This window comes from Saccopteryx leptura, chromosome 3, assembly GCF_036850995.1.
Source record: "Saccopteryx leptura isolate mSacLep1 chromosome 3, mSacLep1_pri_phased_curated, whole genome shotgun sequence".
NCBI lineage: Eukaryota > Metazoa > Chordata > Mammalia > Chiroptera > Emballonuridae > Saccopteryx > Saccopteryx leptura.
In genome coordinates, this window is record NC_089505.1 from 97669399 (window position 1) to 97677562 (window position 8164).

The 8164-nt window shown below is 45.8% G+C and overlaps 1 non-coding gene across 1 annotated transcript; it reads left to right on the plus strand.

Moving 5' to 3' along the window:
- The first annotated feature begins 895 nt into the window (after positions 1 to 895).
- TRNAT-AGU (transfer RNA threonine (anticodon AGU)) lies at positions 896 to 971 on the plus strand. Its single transcript has one exon. It is a non-coding gene; the product is annotated as a tRNA-Thr (tRNA).
- The last annotated feature ends 7193 nt before the right edge of the window (positions 972 to 8164 follow it).

The following is an 8164-nucleotide window of genomic DNA, read 5'->3' on the forward strand; positions in this document are numbered from 1 at the left end:
TGGCCCGGGCGCTGGGGATGGCTCCTTGGCCTCTGCCCCAGGCGCTAGAGTGGCTCTGGTCTCAGCGGCAGAGCGACGCCCCGGAGGGGCAGAGCATCGCCCCCTGGTGGGCAGAGCTTCGCCCCTGGTGGGCGTGCCGGGTGGATCCCGGTTGGGCGCATGCGGGAGTCTGTCTGACTGTCTCTCCTCGTTTCCAGCTTCAGAAAAATACAAAAAAAAACAAAAATGGACTATATCATAAAACAGCTATGTTAAAAATGAATATATAGCCTGACCTGTGGTGGCACAGTGGATGGGGCCTCGACTTGGAACACTGAGGTCCCTGGTAGAGGGCCCTGGGCTTGCCTGGTCAGGGCACATGTGGGAGTTGATGCTTCCTGCTCCCTCCCCCTTGGTTCTCTCTACTTTCTCTCTCTCTCTCTGTCTCTCTGTCTCTCTCTCTCAAATGAATAAATAAAAAAAAATAAAAGACAGACTTGTATGTTTGAGATTTGAGGAAAAATCTAAACTTAAAAAAAAATGAATATATAAATAAGCCAAGCCCTGGCCAGATAGCTCAGTTGATTAGAACATCATCCCAAAGCACAGAGGTTGCTGGTTCAGTCCCCAGTCAGGGCACATACAGGAACAGAGGTTCCTGTCTCTCTCCTGCTCTCTCCCTTCCTCCCCCTAAATAAATAAAATAAACATTAAAAGAAAGGAAGAAATCAACCAATAACAAACATCAGCTAAAAGAAGCAGGAAACTACCTGGTGTAAGCACCTAATGGGAGCTCATCACTGCAACTGGGCACCATCCTTGACTATGAGCTTCCTAACAGCCGTGGCAAAAAGGAAATGTGTTGGTGTACAATCCAGTAGAGAAGATGGGGCAAGCAATCAAAATACTATAATTCGCCCTGGCTGGTTGGCTCAGTGGTAGAGCGTCGGCCTAGTGTGCAGAAGTCCCGGGTTCGATTCCCGGCCAGGGCACACAGGAGAGGCGCCCATCTGCTTCTCCACCCCTCCCCCTCTCCTTCCTCTCTGTCTCTCTCTTCCCCTCCCGCAGCGGAGGCTCCATTGGAGCAAAGATGGCCCAGGCGCTGGGGATGGCTCCTTGGCCTCTGTCCCAGGCGCTAGAGTGACTCTGGTTGCGACAGAGTGACGCCCCGGAGGGGCAGAGCATCGCCCCCTGGTGGGGAGAGCATCGCCCCCTGGTGGGCGTGCCGGGTGGATCCTGGTCGGGCGCATGCGGGAGTCTGTCTGACTGTCTATCCCTGTTTCCAGCTTCAGAAAAATACAAAAAAAAAAAAAAAATACTATAATTCATGGCAGTTTGTGAAAAGTCTGATGAAAAGGGAGGGACCAAGTTGTCCAGAGGTCAGCAAGCTGGTCCACCTTCCATGTGCAAGGCCTTGTATGGACATATGCTATCAGTTCCCTTGGGTGAATTCCTAGTACCAGAATGACTGAGTCACACAGTAGATGTCCGTTTAACTTTTTCAGAACTTGCCAAACAGTTCCCCACAATGATTGTGCCACTCTACATTCCCACGAGCAGTGTAGGAGAGTTCCAGATCCTCCACACCCTCACCAGCATTGGGCACGATCGGCCTTTTGATTATATAAATGTTCTAATAGGTATGTAATGGTATCTCATCATGGTTTTAATTAGCATTTTCTCTAACGACTAATGACGTGGACCATCTCATGATGTGCTTATTTGCCATGTCTTCATGGGTGCTCAAATCTGTTTCCCCATTTTTTTTAATTGTGTTGTTTTGTTTTCTAATGATTGAGAGTTCTTTGAACATTTCACACACAAGCCCTCTATCAAATACGTGATTTGCAAACATTTTCTTCAATACTGTGGTGCAACCTCTCATTCTTTTAAATTGTCTTCTGACGAGAAGTTTTTCATTTTAATGAAGTCCAATTCATCAAAATTTTGCTGGGTCATGCTTTTGGTGTTGCATCAAAGAAATCTTTGCCTCACCTAAGATCACATGGATCTTCTACCATGTTTTCTCCCAAAAGCTTTATGGTTTTAGGATTTACGTGTAAGTCTATGATCCATCTGCGTTAAGCTTCGCATATGGCGTGCCAGGCCTGATGCTCTCCAGGCACCGCTCCACGCCCTCATCCTCACATCTGCTACGAAGTAGTTAGGTACTATTAATATTTTATCACCATTTTACAGATGAAAATCATTGAGGTGAAGTTGCAGGATTTATCCACTTTCATCCTTCTCCAGAGCTATACGCTCAAGCACTATGCTATACCGACTTTTATTTCGTTCATGTTGTCGGCCCTAAGAACAGCTTAGTGATGGATGGGGTCATTTCCTACCCGGAACCATTTGCGTCACTCCTAGTCAAAGATTTAGACAATGAAAGCCCATTTTGGAAACTTGTCTGGAAGTCAGAATTATACTGGGGAAAAATGGAGATTGTTTGTAAAATAATCTCCCAAGTGTCCTTCCATCTTCACATTCTAAGATCTCTGGGATTTTCCCAGGAACAAGTGAAGTCAAGCCTGCAGTAAATATTATCAGCCACAAGGAGGCGCCAAGAGCACAGGATGAAGAAGGCAAAAAAAAAAAATTAAAAGGCGGGGTGGGGGGATATTAACCTGAGTGGGGCCTCCAGTAGGGAGATAAAGGAATGATGAGGGTCTGGAGATTTAAGGGGAGCACCGAAGCTAACTGTGGACCCACTCTGGTCTATATTTAGGGGCCCATTTAGTCCTCAGATTTACTGTTTGCCAGCAGGCCCTGTGACCATCACCCCCAGCCTCACCTGTGTCCAGTAGGATACTGCCCTCCCCCCTTTAGTTATTAACAGCACCTGTTGGTCCGTGGACGGCATCTGGCACCCTGGGAATTAGGAAAGGATCATTTAGAACAGGCTTGGGAGTCAGGCACCCTGAGTCCTAAATCAGATCTGCAATTTACTTAGTCATGTGTCCTCTGGCAAGTTCTAGCACCTTCCTGAATCTCAGTTTCCCGTCTCTATTCCAGCTGGGATTCAAGTCAAGCTACTTAAAAATAGAAGATTAAATCAGGTCCATTGGGTACGGGGCAAACCACTTCGCTTTCTGAGCCTTCGTTCTCGCAGCCAGAAGAGGGGGTAATACCCCTATCCCGCTCTGACTGCTGTCAGCCAGATAAGCTGATGGTGGGAAATTGCTGTAGGCATGTTAGCAATTCTTCTCCTATTATTATCTGTGTTCTTCCTATCTGTTTGCCCTTCAAAAACATAGGCAATGAAGTGGATGAATTTGAACAATTGTTTTTTAACCAATTAAATTTATTCAGCATCATTTGGTAGATAGTATTGTAGTTTCTGGGGGGAAAATGTTCATTGTAGTTACAAGATAAACAAAGGTTTAATAAAACTATGGCTGAATGCCAAATAAGTAACACAGAGACATGAATAAAACAGAAGTTCAGCAGAGGAAAACAGCACTGCCATCAGCTTCTCTGGCTAACCAGAGTAGTGTAAGGCCAGTAGCCACGGCCACCATCATAGCCGCCTGGCCCGTGCAGGTTCGCATTGAATTCAGACAGACGGTAATGAAACAACGGAGCCAAGAACTGGTGGGCCATTAGCTTTAATCCTAGCTTGCACCCGGCGGGTGAGAAATACACACAGTGGGAAAACACTTCCCTTTCCATTCAGGGCTCCCAAAGCCACTGACACATCCAAGTTTTCCTAGAATCAAAGGCCCCACCAGCCTTATTCACCTCTGTTCTCCATCTCCTTCTCTCTGCACAAACTGGCTTCTGGCTTCTCCTTCAGTACTCCACCATCCTGGCTGCCTCTCCTCTGCAATGCTAATGGCAGAAACCAAGCGAGCGAGAGCCCCTGGTCTAATTCACTTTATAGTGTAGAAAATTAAAGCCTTTAAACCAATATACAAATAAGGAAGTCTCTGATATAAAGCCACTTATCTGAGGCATAAATGAGATTCCTCATAAGAGTGCACCACCCCACATCATGCAACAGTCAGGGTGTGGGGAAAAGCTTAGTTTTGAAAAGACCTTAGTATTAAAAGGGTGGGAAAGGCTTAGTCTTAAAACTAAGCCTTAGGCTATAAGGACTGTGCCAGCTTATAGCCCGTCCCCCACACCCAATGCAAACTATAAGCGAGCAAACATATATATCATATTTACAAACTTATTTGACTAAACAGGTAGCATTTAATGAAGGCCTACTATGTGCCAGGCACTAAGTCAAGCATTTTACATACAGAATCATAAATCCTTTTTTAAGATTTTATTTTTTCATTTTAGAGAGGAGAGAGACAGAGACAGAGAAGGGGGCAGGATCAGGAAGCATTAACTCCCATATGTGCCTTGACCGGGCAAGCCCAGGGTTTTGAACCAGCGACCTCAGCATTCTAGGTAGATGCTTTATCCACTGCACCACCACAGGGTCAGGCTAGAATCATAAATCTTTGATTTGAAGCAACTTTGAGGGTCATTTTACCACAATTATGGGTATAATGTGTATAATTAGTCACTTAGGGTCCATCTTCCCTGCTAAATTCTAAGCCAAATGAGCCCAGGAGTTTGTATCTGTCTTGTTAACTGCTGTACTCAGTATTTAGCCCAGTACCTGGTATACAATAGGTACTCAATAAATATTTGTTCAATACATAAATGAATGAATCAACAACCCCATCCCAAACTGACTCCCAACAGAAGCCCTTCTGCGTTGACTCCGAGGGACAGCGGCCTTGGCCTGCACAGTTCCCTTGGTGGAGAAAGCCCACAGCCTCACGAGGGCTCTATCATCAGCTACCTTGTATCCCTGGCACTTCACCTCCTTAGACCCGATTCCGCTGTCCTGAGCCTTTGTCCACCCTGAGGACAAAGCTGTCTGTGGAGCCCTTAGGCACATCTCAGTAACTTCCTTGGAGTTCTGCCAACCATGAGCCCACCTAGCTCTGATGGAAGGAAGAGACATTATGGTGACTGACTAGAAAGAGTGCAAGGCCATCTTTTCCTCAAGTCGGGAGGAAGCTGTCTATGTGTGAGGCAAATGGAATGGAACTTAAAGAGAAAACAGATTGTAGATACTGAAGAGAAAGGGGTAAATGTAGGATCCTCTGTGCAACCATGTGCTACAGGGAGGTGGAGCTTGGCCTAAGCCCCAGCCAATCGTGGTAGTCCTGTTCCCCTTGCCAGGGTCTGGCGGAGGAATAGGCAAGTGACCTAGTTCTGGCCAATGAGCTAGAAGGTAAGCTACTGCTGAGGGACTTCAGGAGATCTTCTCTTAAGAAGCACAAACTGAGACATCCCTTTTCTGCCTCTGACCAATGTATCTGAAGGTAATGCAACTGTTGAAGCCATGTTGCTGCCACCAAGACAGACACATGGAGAATGACAAAGTCACAGAGAAGTGAAGCCAGAGCTTTGATCTAACTGTGCCTGAAGACACTACATTCTTGAACTTCTTGTCAATGAGATGATAAACCTTATGTGTGATCCCAGTGAATTGGCCACTGGTAAGCACCACCACCAAGAGGATTAACAGATACACAGATAAAAAACTGAACTGCATTCATTAATGAGAGCTCTCTCAGAGACCAGCGCAGAAGCCCAATTGTAATGCACTTAAGCAAAACGTAGAACACTTTGGTTCAAATAATGAGAAGTTCAGGGTTGGCTGGATCCAGAGACTCAAGTCATGTGGGGCGTGGTCAGATCTCAAGGACTCCTCAGAGTCACCCCTGACACACCTCTTCGTTTCCAGGCAGACCCACTCAATGCCCACCAGACAGGATCTGCCACCTCTCAGTTCTGTGGCCACCAATCAATCACCCAAGACACCTAAGCCCCCATTTCTCCATCTGCTCAATGTTTACCTTGTACAACTAGCTCCCAAGGGCACACACATTAACAAACCTTTGTGTCGAAATATGTAGCTAATATTTACTGAGTGCTTTCTTCTGGGCCAAATCCTTTGTATGCCTTATCTAATCAAATCCCTGCGATAACCTGTGGCAGAGACAGCTAATTGTACCCCAATCCACTCTTTCCTGGTAATAAACCTCTCATTTTTAGCTGGACACATAAAAAACTACATTTCCAAGCTCTCCTTGCAGAGGTACAACCATGTAACTATGTTCTGGACAAAGGAGAGGAAAGAGAAGTCTCACGTCAAACTTCTAGGGAATGTTCTTAAAGGGAGAGAAGCACATCTTCTTGTACTCCCTTCTTTCTTCCTGCTGGCTGGAATTCAGTCAAGATGGCTGGAGCTCCAGCAGTGATCACAGTTCATGAGTTAGAAGCCAGGTGTTGAGAATGGCAAAGCAACAATAAACAGGGCTTGGATCCCCCTTGGCTATGAAGCCACACTACTTCCCACATCTATAATAGACAAGTAAACTGTTGTCATGTTAAAGCGACAATTGTTTTTGCTTTTTTGTTTTGTTTTGGCTTTTTTGTTTTGTTTTGTTTTGGCTTTTTTGTTATTCGCAACTGAACCTGGCCTCAACTACCATCCTGACTCCCCTGTACTAGCTGTCCCTACTCACTTCCTTGCTTTGTTTCAATAATTTACATGTTTATCATTGGTCTGCCTTAGAATGTAAGCTCACAAGGGCTGAGATTTTCTATCTTTTCTACTTCCATATCCCATATCTACCTCCATATCCCCAGCTCCTCAGTGGTACCTGATACACAGTAGATGCTCCATGAATATTTGCTGAATGGATGGACTGAAGGACAACCAGCCCCAAAGGCACAATCTTAGGATTTTACAGACGAAGAGGCTGAGGCTCAGAGAGGGCCACACGGCTAGGAAGCGATGGAGCCAGGATGTGAAGTGAACCCAGGAAATCTGGCTCCAGAACCCATGCTCTTAAACACCAAGCTGCCACCCAATGCAGAGAAGCCCCCGAAATCCTTCTGACCGGACCCATACCCTGCCTCTAACGGGAAAGGCTGGACTCTGTACAGAACAGGTGAGAAGGAGCGGAAGGCCAAGAGAATTCTCAATGAGAAAAGGGAAAACATCGTATTAATTTAATTGGGAGGGAAAGAAACACTTCATTAAATATATACATTGATTGAGAAAGCAATCAATGAACAACTAGGTGTCGCAACGAAAAACTGATGATTGATGCTTCTCATTTCTCTCCGTTTCTGTCTGTCTGTCCCTGTCTATCCCTCTCTCTGACTCTCTGTCTCTGTAAAAAAAAAAAATTAAAAAAATATATATATATGTACATTGATCATAAGATACATCTTGATTTCAGAAACATTATAAGGGGAAAATGTACATCTTCAATTGAGGCCATGGAGTAGTCAGTATTCCTTTGAGAAACTTGTTAAGAGACCTTTTCTTAAATCTTCCTCAAATGGATGTAGTTTGGCCAATCTTCTCTGTAAAAGAACCTAAAACAAGGCTGGGTTGTTTGATTTCCACCCCCACCAACCTCTCTGCCAGAGTTAATTACTCCCTTCCTTCCTGTGCCTTCTGCACGCCTTTCTTTCAAGCTGCTGTGTACTTTATGTGTTTACGCACCTCCCCTGTAAGTCTGGGCTGGAGAGCCCAGGAGCACATCCTGAATCGTGGACTATTTGCCTCGGAGGCCCCAGCACAGAGTCTGGCCCAGGGTAGGCTCTCAGTGAATATTTATGAAGGGAATATATATTAGCAAATAAATGGAAGAATGGGTGAATGGTAATGCCTACACCTCTCAGATCCTCAGCCCACAGGGGTGTGTGTGTGTGTGTGTGTGTGTGTGTGTGTGTGTGTTCCCATGTATGCCCATGGCCCTGGTAGAACCCACACAAGTCTCCAGGGATTAGAGCAGCATCAAAGAAAAGAGGGACAGAAGACAGGCCCCCGTCCAAGCACTGGGGGGAAGGCATCGGTTATGTGACCTTGTAGAAAAGAGCTGCTTTTGCATTGGGGGAGGGAGCCAGCCTCTGACCGTGTTATGGCCGAAACCCTCCGCGTCTTATCAAATCTGGGAGGACACCTGGTGCTGCTAACCTCACCTTCATGCTTCCCAACTCACAGGCAGGAAGAAAGCAAGACATATTTTCTCCCAAAAATATGCAGCAATGGCGGTTGCCATGAGCACTAGGATCCTCATGGTACTTGACATTCGTTCTTTTAGAAGTTCAGTTGCCATGGTAACAAAATACTGTTTGCCAGAAGGAAGATGAA